At 46.9% G+C, this 10,118-nt stretch overlaps 1 non-coding gene across 1 annotated transcript; it reads left to right on the top strand.

The window, feature by feature from the left end:
* Positions 1-2,872: 2,872 nt before the first annotated feature.
* LOC113904552 lies at positions 2,873-3,000 on the top strand. Its single transcript, XR_003514568.1, has one exon. It is a non-coding gene; the product is annotated as a small nucleolar RNA SNORA31 (small nucleolar RNA).
* The last annotated feature ends 7,118 nt before the right edge of the window (positions 3,001-10,118 follow it).

The following is a 10,118-nucleotide window of genomic DNA, read 5'->3' as shown; positions in this document are numbered from 1 at the left end:
GAAGGTCAACAGCGCAGGGTTCTCCAGAGGTACAGGGCAGATGCCTTTGTAGCTGTCGCTGTCAATGCTCTTGGTGAGTGCCAATTTGTTGCTGACAAGTTATCTGGGGCCAGTCGGGCTAGGGGCCTGACTTCCTCGTCTCTACCCAACTCTGGGGATCCCAGAGCCTTTTATATAAAAGTAGGTAAAATAGGGAACAAAAAGCAAAGGCCTTCTAAACTCTCCCCTAAGACCAAAGCTTGTTGATTGGGTCCTTATGAAAGCTAAAGATACAAAATCTGTTGGAATCTAGATTAAGGTATATAAATTGGTGTATTTAAATGGGCTTTATGTAAGGTCACGACCGTTCTTTTTTACTTACATTTTGGGATAAACACCCCCTGGTGGCTTAGCTGGTAAAGAATCCGCCAGCAATGTGGGAGACCTGGGTTCGATCCCTGGTTTGGGAAGATCCCCTGGAGAAGGGAAAGGCTATCCATTCCAGTATTCTGGCCTGGGGAAACAAAGAGTCGGACACAACTGAGCGACTTTCACTTTCACTGGGATAAACAAGGCATACAGATTGCCACTAAGGAAATATTAACTAAACGTACCCAGGAAACCAACAGTCACCTGATTCATACAAAATAAGTAAAATGGAAACTTCACATGTAAGAGTTAATAAATACAAAAAATTATGATTTTTGCCTTGGTTTAATTTATAAACTCAGAAAATCTGTACGTGCTAAATGCCACATACAAACCTTTAAAGATGAGACAAATTAAAACTTTAAAGTTAGAAAACAGAACTTTGTAAATGCATTTCAGTTTGATAAAAATCTTGCCACTGGCTTTAGTTACTTTAGGTGATAAAACCATTCTTTGAAAAACTGAACAACTTCCTTTGTCTTGCAAATGTATAAATCAGAATGTGAATACAGACCACAAGGACCTAGCCTAAGCCCAGTTAAGAAGGCAAGACCTGAAAACCCAAGAAAAAAGAAAGAGGCAGTTTTAAATCAACTGCTTAAAAGGTTCCCACAGCCAAACTTTATAGATGGTAAGCCTTAATCATCTGAGCAAGCAACTTTAAGGTATTCCAACGGTTTGTCAGCTAGTAAGTTTATATTAATATTGTAATACCTAGTTCATATCTAAGCTTTTAATAAAGACATGAGATCTCTAGCCTGTTTATGTCTGTGTACACATTATACATATGAGATATCTCTAATTCTAAAAGGTATTTTTAGAATTGGAGTTACAAAGAGCTCTATTTAATTTTAATAAAAAGCGATTACATTTAAAGAAAACTGGTCAAGATGACTTTCAGGTTCATGTGAACTGGGAAATATTCAATATTAAGTTGATCAGTTCAGTTCAGTTCAGTCGCTCAGTGGTGTCCAACTCTTTGTGACCCCATGGACTGCAGCACACCAGGCCTCCCTGTCCATCACCAACTCCCGGAGTTGACTCAAACTCATGTCCATTGAGTCCGTGATGCCATCAACCATCTCATCCACTATTGTCCCCTTCTCCTCCTGCCTTCAATCTTTCCCAGCATCAGGGTCTTTTCAAATGAGTCAGTTCTTCGCATCAGGTGGCCAAAGTACTGGAGTTTCAGCTTCAGCATCAGTCCTTCCAAAGAACATTCAGGACTGATTTCCTTTAATATGGACTGGTTGGATCTCTTTGCAGTCCAAGGGACTTTCAAGAGTCTTCTCCAACACCATTGATACCTGATATCAATGTTTAAGTTTGTTGATACAAATTAATATATATGTCATTAAGAGTCACAAAATTAAGTATAATACTTTATTGTACTTAGGTTTAATAAATAAGACCTTACTAATCTTTTGCAAGAGAATCTCTGGACATGAAAATTCAAGATAAATGTAAATTTGATAAAAACTTTGGGATAAAACTTTAATCATATTTTAGAAATGTCTAATTAATATGATTTTCCAGATGTTTGATAACTTAAAATTCTAAAGCTCTGCCAATTTAAGTTGTGATAGAAGTTTATTTATTTAAAAGATACTGATGTTGATTACTAAAAAAAAAAAAAAAATTAAAAGTATTTGAGAATATTATTGAAAATGTTTGGTATCACCTGAGATGTTCTCTATAAGAAAGCAAATGTTTTTAGAAATTATCACTGGTATGTATTACACCGTTCTATTGAATGCTAATATAAAGGTCAGTTCTTAGTTGCTTAGGGAAAGTAAGATGTGTGTTTTCAGTAAAGAAGTTATGAGAAATGGAATTCCATTTTATGAAGGGAAAAGAAAGGAGCTCTGACTTACAGTGGCTGTCTCAAGATGGGAGAACAAAGTAATGGGTACAGAAAGTGATAAGGTTTGTGGAAAGTGGACCCTGAAAACAGAGTTTTGTGCATGGTTAGGACAGACTAAGTCTAAAGTAAATGTAATTAAGTTTACCTTTCAGTTCAGTTCAGTTCAGTCGCTCGGTCGTGTCCGACTCTTTGCAACCCAGTGAATCACAGGACGCCAGGCCTCCCTGTCCATCACCAACTCCCGGAGTTCACCCAGACTCACGTCCATCGAGTCAGTGATGCCATCCAGCCACCTCATTCTCTGTCGTCCCCTTCTCCTCCTGCCTCCAATCCCTCCCAGCATCAGGGTCTTTTCCAATGAGTCAACTCTTCACATGAGGTGATGAATTTAAAAGTAAGCTGGTACAAAACTTGAATTTGGTTTTTCTCTCCGTTAAGAGGACACACTCTCTTCAGATGTTGAACTGCCTTTGTTAATAGATTTAAGTTTAAAGAAAATGTGAAGTCACTCAGTTGTGTCTGACTCTTTGAGACCCCATGGACTATAACCTACCAGGTTCCTCTGTCCATTGGATTCTCCAGGTAAGAATACTGGAGTGACGCATCTATTTGACAGACCTGAAGCAGTTACTGTCTGCTAAGGTTTACACTACAGATGCAAGAAAAACATCCTCGCGCTTTCTGCCTGTCTGATTGTGGCAGCCCAGATTGAATGGGGGAACACAGGAAAAATAAAAAAAATAAAAAAAAAAAAAAAAAAGAAAAAAAAAAAACAAAACAAAAAAAAGAATACTGGAGTGGGTTGCCATTTCCTTCTCCAGGGGATTTTCTCGACCCGGGGATCGTACCAGAGTCTCTTGCATTGCAGGCAGAAGGGAAAGATTTAAGTTTACTTACCTCTTAAATGTACGCTGCATGTAAGTTATATGCAGAGTAGATGATGAGAAACGCTGGGCTGGATGAAGCACAAACGGGAATCAAGATTGCTGGGAGAAATATCAATAACCTTGAAGGAGGAAACAGAACAGGCTCCATCTTAAAAGCAGGACTCCATCTTGGGCCGGAGTGTGGATTTTGAGCTATATGCCCAGTATCTATGGAAACGACATACCAACTGGAAAACCAGGCCCCCAGGATGGAAAAGTCCCAGTGCTCGTACTTAGGCGACTTCTCTGTCACCTAAAAGAATGCCCTAATTATCTGTATAACCGAATAGAATAATATATTCTATTACATTTATTGGGGTTGACCACAGGCTTATTGATAACTGTCCACTGTTAACTACCTAGGCTTAAGGCATACGAATCACGGGTGAACTTTGTTTGTATCTTTCTTTTCCTTTGTTCAGACTAGTTTCAGAGAATTTGGGGAGGTGGGTTTGAACACGTACACTTAGAGTATATAAGGTTTTCACAAAAACTGGCCGGGGTCCTTGGCTAAGAGGAGACTCTGCCTTGGGCCCGAGGGTGTAATAAACTGCACTCCACTATCTGCATCATCCTTCTGAGTGAGTTTGTTTCCCGGAACGCGTGGCTACAACACTCTCAGTTCTGCCTGTTGGGAGGTGGTGTGAGGTGGCAGAGGTGAAGCTTCAATTGTCTGGGTCCTGTGATTGTGATGAAGGTCCCCCTGGATGATGGTATATCCTGCCGCAAAGGGTGGGGATTTTTGAGAGCTGCCATCAATGAACCCGTATGTGGTGTCTGCGTCTAGGATGGGCTGATCTGTTAAATGTTGGAAGGGGTTTTGGGTAAGATCTACTGTTAGGCTGCAACTATGTAGGAGGGGGTCTATTGTAGAGGACATGGGTAATAAGCTGGTGGGGTTAAGGGGAGAGCAGGGAGAGAATGAGAGTTGAGAGTCGAGGAGAAAGGCATGTAGGACCTGTACCCTGGGAGGGAGAAGGGAGAGGAAAGCCCGATGTGATAGTGAGTCTCGGGAGGTGTGTGGAGAGCAGACTGTTAAAGGGGCAGGCCCAGAGAGTTTATTTGTTTTAGGTTCAAGGGCTGCAATAGCAGCCATGGCCTGTACGCAGGGAGGCCACCCTGGTCACCATGTCAAGCTGTTTTGATAGATAGGCTATGGGAGCCCAGGTGTCTCCGACCCGCTGGCATAGAAGTTCCAGGGCCTGTCCTTGGTTGGAGTGTGCAAAGAGAAAGAATGGTCTGGTGTGATCTGGCAGGTGGAAAGTTGGCAGTCGGAGGAGGCTCTGGGTGAGCTGGCGAAGAGGATTGGCCAGCGAGGGTTAGGGTTAGGGTCAGCGAGGAGGGGTTAAAGAGGGGCTCACCTAGACATCCTTTAGTTGCCTCATAGAGCAGCTTTACAAGGAGGGAGAATTTAGGGATCCAGATACGGAAAAAGTTGAGGAAGCGGAGGATACACAGGAGCTCCCTTTTCGTTTTTGGAAGTGGACAGTTAATCAAGGCCTGTATGCTATCTGGGGGAATAGTTCTTTGTTGGTGAGATATGGAGAGCCCCAGGTAGATGATGTTTGTACTACCTGGGCCGTGGATCGGGACACTCGATAACCCCAGGATCCCAGGGCCCCAAGGAGTTTGGCAGTATGTTGGAGGCAGAGTTTTCAGTTTGGGCTACAAAAGAGGAGGTCATCTACGTATTGGAGGAGATAACTTGGGGCTAGGCCGAGTGTCTGTAGGTCCTTTTGTGAAGCCTGTCCAAAAAAGTGGGGGCTGTCTCTGAACCCTTGGGGGAGAACTGTCCATGTTAGTTGTTGGGAAACGTCAGTCTTGGGGTCTTGCCAGGTGAAGGTGAAAAGGGGTTGGGAGAGGGGGATGGAGGGAGATGGTGAAAAAGGTGTCTTTGAGATCTAATACCGTGAGGTGGGTTGCAGTCGGGGGTGTGGTGGACAGCAGGGTGTAAGGGTTAGTGACTACTGGGAATGTTGGTGTGACGGTCTCATTGATTTTTCACAGATTTTGGACCAGGCTCCAAGAGTTTGGTCCCTTGCTTACTGCCAGAATAGGGGTGTTGTGTGGTGAATGGGTAGGAATTAAGATGGAGGCTTGAAGAAGACGGTCTATGATAGGCTTAAGTCCCTTGTGGGCCTCCAGGGTGAGAGAGTACTGTTGTTGCGTGATTATAGTCCAGGGGTCTTTTAGGGTAATGTGGACAGGGGGATGATGCTTGGCTATGGATGAGTGATCAGTGTCCCAGACTTGGGGGACTAAGGTGGGTAGATCCAAGGGAAGGTCAGGGGTGAGGGATAGGGTGGTCCAGGTGCCATCTGCATGCAGAATATAGAGATTGTATAGAGGGGTGTTATGGTAATAAAGACCCCCAATTTGGATAACAAATCTCTCCCTAGGAGTGCCTTCGGGCACTGAGGCATTATGAGGAATGAGTGTATGAGGGTCAATTTTCCAAACTGACAGAGTAATGGAGGGCTGACTTTTGGCCTTTAAGAGAACTCCAGAGACCCCCTTGATTGTGAGTTCTGAGTCTTGAGTTGGGCCAGAGTAGGAAGTTAAGAGAGAGAAAGTGGCTCCAGTGTCTACTATCAGTTCAGTTCAGTCACTCAGTCGTGTCCAACTCTTTGCGACCCCATGAATCGCAGCACGCCAGGCCTCCCTGTCCATCACCAACTCCTGGAGTCCACCCAAACCCATGTCCATTGTGTCGGTGATGCCATCCAACCATCTCATCCTCTGTCATCCCCTTCTCCTCCTGCCCTCAATCTTTCCCAGCATCAGGGTCTTTTCAAATGAGTCAGCTCTCCACATCAGGTGGCCAAAGTATTGGAGCTTCAGCTTCAACATCACTCCCTCCAATGAACACCCAGGACTGATCTTTAGGATGGACTGGTTGGATCTCCTTGCACTCCAAGAACTCTCAAGAGTCTTCTCCAACACCACAGTTCAAAAGCATCAATTCTTCAGCACTCAGCTTTCTTTATAGCCCAACTCTCACATCCATACATGTCTACTATAAAGGACATCTTTTCCCCGGCCACTACCCCGTCTACCCTAAGTTCTGAACTCATGTCTGGGACACGGGCCGGGGGCCTGGAAGCCGGGCCCTGTCATTGGAACAACTCTCGTAGGGTTGGGCTGGGGTTCTGGGGAGAAGTGAGGATCTCCCCAGGGGCACCAGGGCGTCCCTGTGGACATTCCACTGTCCAGGTCTGGGAGGCAGGGACCTCCCCGCAGGTGCCAGGGTGTCCCTGGGGACAGTCCATCTTCCAGTGTCCCCATTGACCGCAGGTTGGGCACGCTTTTGTGGGGGGCTGTGGGTTCAGGCATGCCTTTGCCCAGTGTCTGGCTGCATCGGAAGCAGGGTCTGGGGAGGGGGTGGGGGGGAGTGTCTTAAGGCCCAGTCTGGGATGACTTGGGCTGGGCTGATCTCGTCCCTTAATTGCTGCCACCAAAAAGGCATATTTAGCTTTTCTCTCACAGTCTTTTTCTCTTTTAGCCGCCTCCTCTCTATTATTGAACACCTTGAAGGCTACTTCTAGAAGGTCTCTTTGGGGGTGTCTCAGGGCCCTTCTCTAGTTGTCGAAGCTTGCGTCTGATGTCAGGGGTGGACTGGCTGATGAACTGAACACGAAGGTAGTAACCCAGCAGAGGTGGTGATATCTAGGCTGGTATATTTCTGGACTGCCTCTGTGAGACGTGCCAAGAATAAGGCTGGATTTTCGTCCACCCCTTGGGTGATTCCCCTGACTTTATCATAACTGACATGGATATGAATATTTTTCTGCATTCCTTCTGCTGCTGCTGCTGCTGCTAAGTCGCTTCAGTCGTGTCCGACTCTGTGTGACCCCATAGACGGCAGCCCACTGGGCTCCCCCGTCCCTGGGATTCTCCAGGCAAAAACACTGGAGTGGGTTGCCATTTCCTTCTCCAATGCATGAAAGTGAAAAGTGAAAGTGAAGTTGCTCAGTTGTGTCCAACTCTTAGCGACCCCATGGACTGCAGCCCACCAGGCTCCTCAGTTCATGGGATTTTCCAGGCAAGAGTACTGGAGTGGGGTGCCATTGCCTTCTCTGGCATTCCTTCTAGAAGGCAGGTAATCACAGGATGGAGTCTCCTGATACCTGGGTCACTGGGCTGGGACATCCAGTGGGGATCTAATTGAGGTACCGCCTCATCAGCAACTGGGCTATCCCGGTCTTGGTTATGTAAGGGATCGGCATGGGCCTTCGCTGCTTGCCAGATACAATCTTTTCCATCTGGAGTGAGAGTGGCATTTAGGATATAATATACGTCACTCCATGTGAGGTTATAGGCCTGGGAGAGTTTCAGGAATTCTTTTCTGTATCTGGTAGGATTTTCAGAAAGTGATCCTAACTTTTCTTCTATCTGGCTCATGCCTGACAACGAAAATGGCACGTGGACTCGGATGGGGCCCTCTGGTCCTACCACCTCTCTCAGAGGAAACCTGTGTTGGGGATGTGACCATGTGGCAGGGGGGAGGGAAGGGGGTGCGGGGAGCTGCCCGTGAGAACGGGGTCCTTTATCTAAAGGACACAGCCCTGGGAGCTGCCTCAGTCCTTGAGGGTTTGCTTGCAAACATAGCTCTCTGTCCCGCCACCCCAGAGATTAGGTGATTATTTACTGCAGACACCTGAAGTTCTGGACAAACTTCTCACACACAAGGAAATGTTATCTGGTGTAAGAAATAATAACAGGGTGCCATTCCCATGCTCTCAAGATTTCTTGTGACTTTTTGTAAGATGTATAGGTCAACCAAGAAAAATGTTAACTGTCTTGTTTTTCTCTTGCTCTCCTGTATAAATATAAGATGCTGAATAAAGTCGTGGTCAGACCGCTTCCCTTTGTGGAGACATGTCTGATCCTCTCGACCCCATCTTTGCTGTAGTATTCTTTTGCTGTAGTATTCTTTCTCAGCCGCATCGTGCACATTCTCGGGACCTGATCGACTTTGCCGGCTGGCTCCGGCAAGGGGGGAGTTGGGGAGATGGGGTAGCGGGCTTGAGGGGGAGTCAGAAGAGGTTTTGGAGTAGGTGAGTTGGATGAGGGGAAAGGAGAGGGTTAGCAGTGTGGCTGGTAGGGAGGGGGCTCATCCACGGGGTCTAACTCCGGGGGTGCGGAAGGTCACCATCGGTGGTTAGTTGAAGATAAAGAGCCCTTTTGCTTGGGAGGCAAGGTGCACAGAAGGACCTTGTGGGTGGAGCAGGCATTGCATAGGGAGGGCCTGCTCTGAAGGGCCCAAAAGGCTTGGGCATATGGGACCTCCGACCACTTGCCATTCCGCTTAAGGAAGTCAGTGAGATTTTGAAGCATGGTAAAGAAAAAGTTGGCTTAAAGCTCAACATTCAGAAAACGAAGATCATGGCATCCAGTCCCATCACTTCATGGGAAATAGATGGGGAAAACAGTGGAAACGGTGTCAGACTTTATTTTTCTGGGCTCCAAAATCACTGCAGATGGTGACTGCAGCCATGAAATTAAAAGACGCTTACTCCTTGGAAGGAAAGTTAGGACCAACCTAGATAGCATATTCAAAAGCAGAGACATTACTTTGCCAACAAAGGTTCGTCTAGTCAAGGCTATGGTTTTTCCTGTGGTCATGTATGGATGTGAGAGTTGGACTGTGAAGAAGGCTGAGTGCCGAAGAATTGATGCTTTTGAACTGTGGTGTTGGAGGAGACTCTTGAGAGTCCCTTGGCTGCAAGGAGATCCAACCAGTCCATTCTGAAGGAGATCAGCCCTGGGATTTCTTTGGAAGGAATGATGCTAAAGCTGAAACTCCAGTACTTGGAGAAGGCAATGGCACCCCACTCCACTATTCTTGCCTGGAAAATCCCATGGACGGAGGAGCCTGGTGGGCTGCAGTCCATGGGGTCGCTGGGAGTCGTACATGACTGAGCGACTTCACTTTCACTTTTCACTTTCATGCACTGGAGAAGGAAATGGCAACCCACTCCAGTGTTCTTGCCTGGAGAATCCCAGGGACGGGGGAGGCTGGTGGGCTGCTGTCTATGGGGTCGCACAGAGTTGGATACGACTGAAGCGACTTAGCAGCAGCAGCAGCCAGTACTTTGGCCACCTCATGTGAAGAGTTGACTCATTGGAAGATGCTGGGAGGGATTGGCGGCAGGAGGAGAAGGGGACGATAGAGGATGAGATGGCTGGATGGCATCACTGACTCGATGGACGTGAGTCTGGGTGAACTCCGGGAGTTGGTGATGGACAGGGAGGCCTGGCGTGCTTCGATTCATGGGGTCGCAAAGAGTCAGACACGACTGAGCGACTGAACTGAACTGAACTGAAAGTCAAATGTGCCGAATTCAGGCCAGCGGTCTTGATTGTCCAATCGGTATTGAGGCCAGATCTGTATACAGAGTTGTTTTAAGCAGTTAGCTTTGAGTTCAGTGAGTAAGAGCAGTTAGAGATTTTTGAGAACACAGGACAGCGGGGAATCTTTTGGGACAGACTGGCCAGACCCCATAATTGGAAAGCAAGCAGAGGCTCCTATTGGGAGTTCGAGTCGTCACCTGTAGTCACAACAGGAGTTATGAGAAGAGAGCTCTGTGTCAAAGTGGAACGTCCCCCACCATCGCTTACAGAGTGGCCTTAGGCCGGGGTCCCCGGGACCCGGAGAGGACTGGGTTCTAGGGCGCCTCTAGAACACCGTCGGGATCTTACCTTAGTCTAGGGGTTGGCCTGAGTGGAGTGTTGCATGTAGAGCGGTCGAATGGCAAGTTCCCTGTACCGGAGGTCCTCAGAGAGAGAGAGAGAAAGGGGGTAGAGCCGAGGCCTGGGGGTACGTAAAGCACCAATAAAAGCCTTAGGACAAGGCTTGCAATGCTCACGAAGGCACTTGGCGTCCCCAGGGGGAACTTAAGAGCCCTGGCAGAAAGGGA

Source organism: Bos indicus x Bos taurus, chromosome 14, assembly GCF_003369695.1.
Source record: "Bos indicus x Bos taurus breed Angus x Brahman F1 hybrid chromosome 14, Bos_hybrid_MaternalHap_v2.0, whole genome shotgun sequence".
NCBI lineage: Eukaryota > Metazoa > Chordata > Mammalia > Artiodactyla > Bovidae > Bos > Bos indicus x Bos taurus.
Note: the sequence above shows the minus strand (reverse complement) of the source record. Positions and strands in the feature narration are given on the sequence as shown.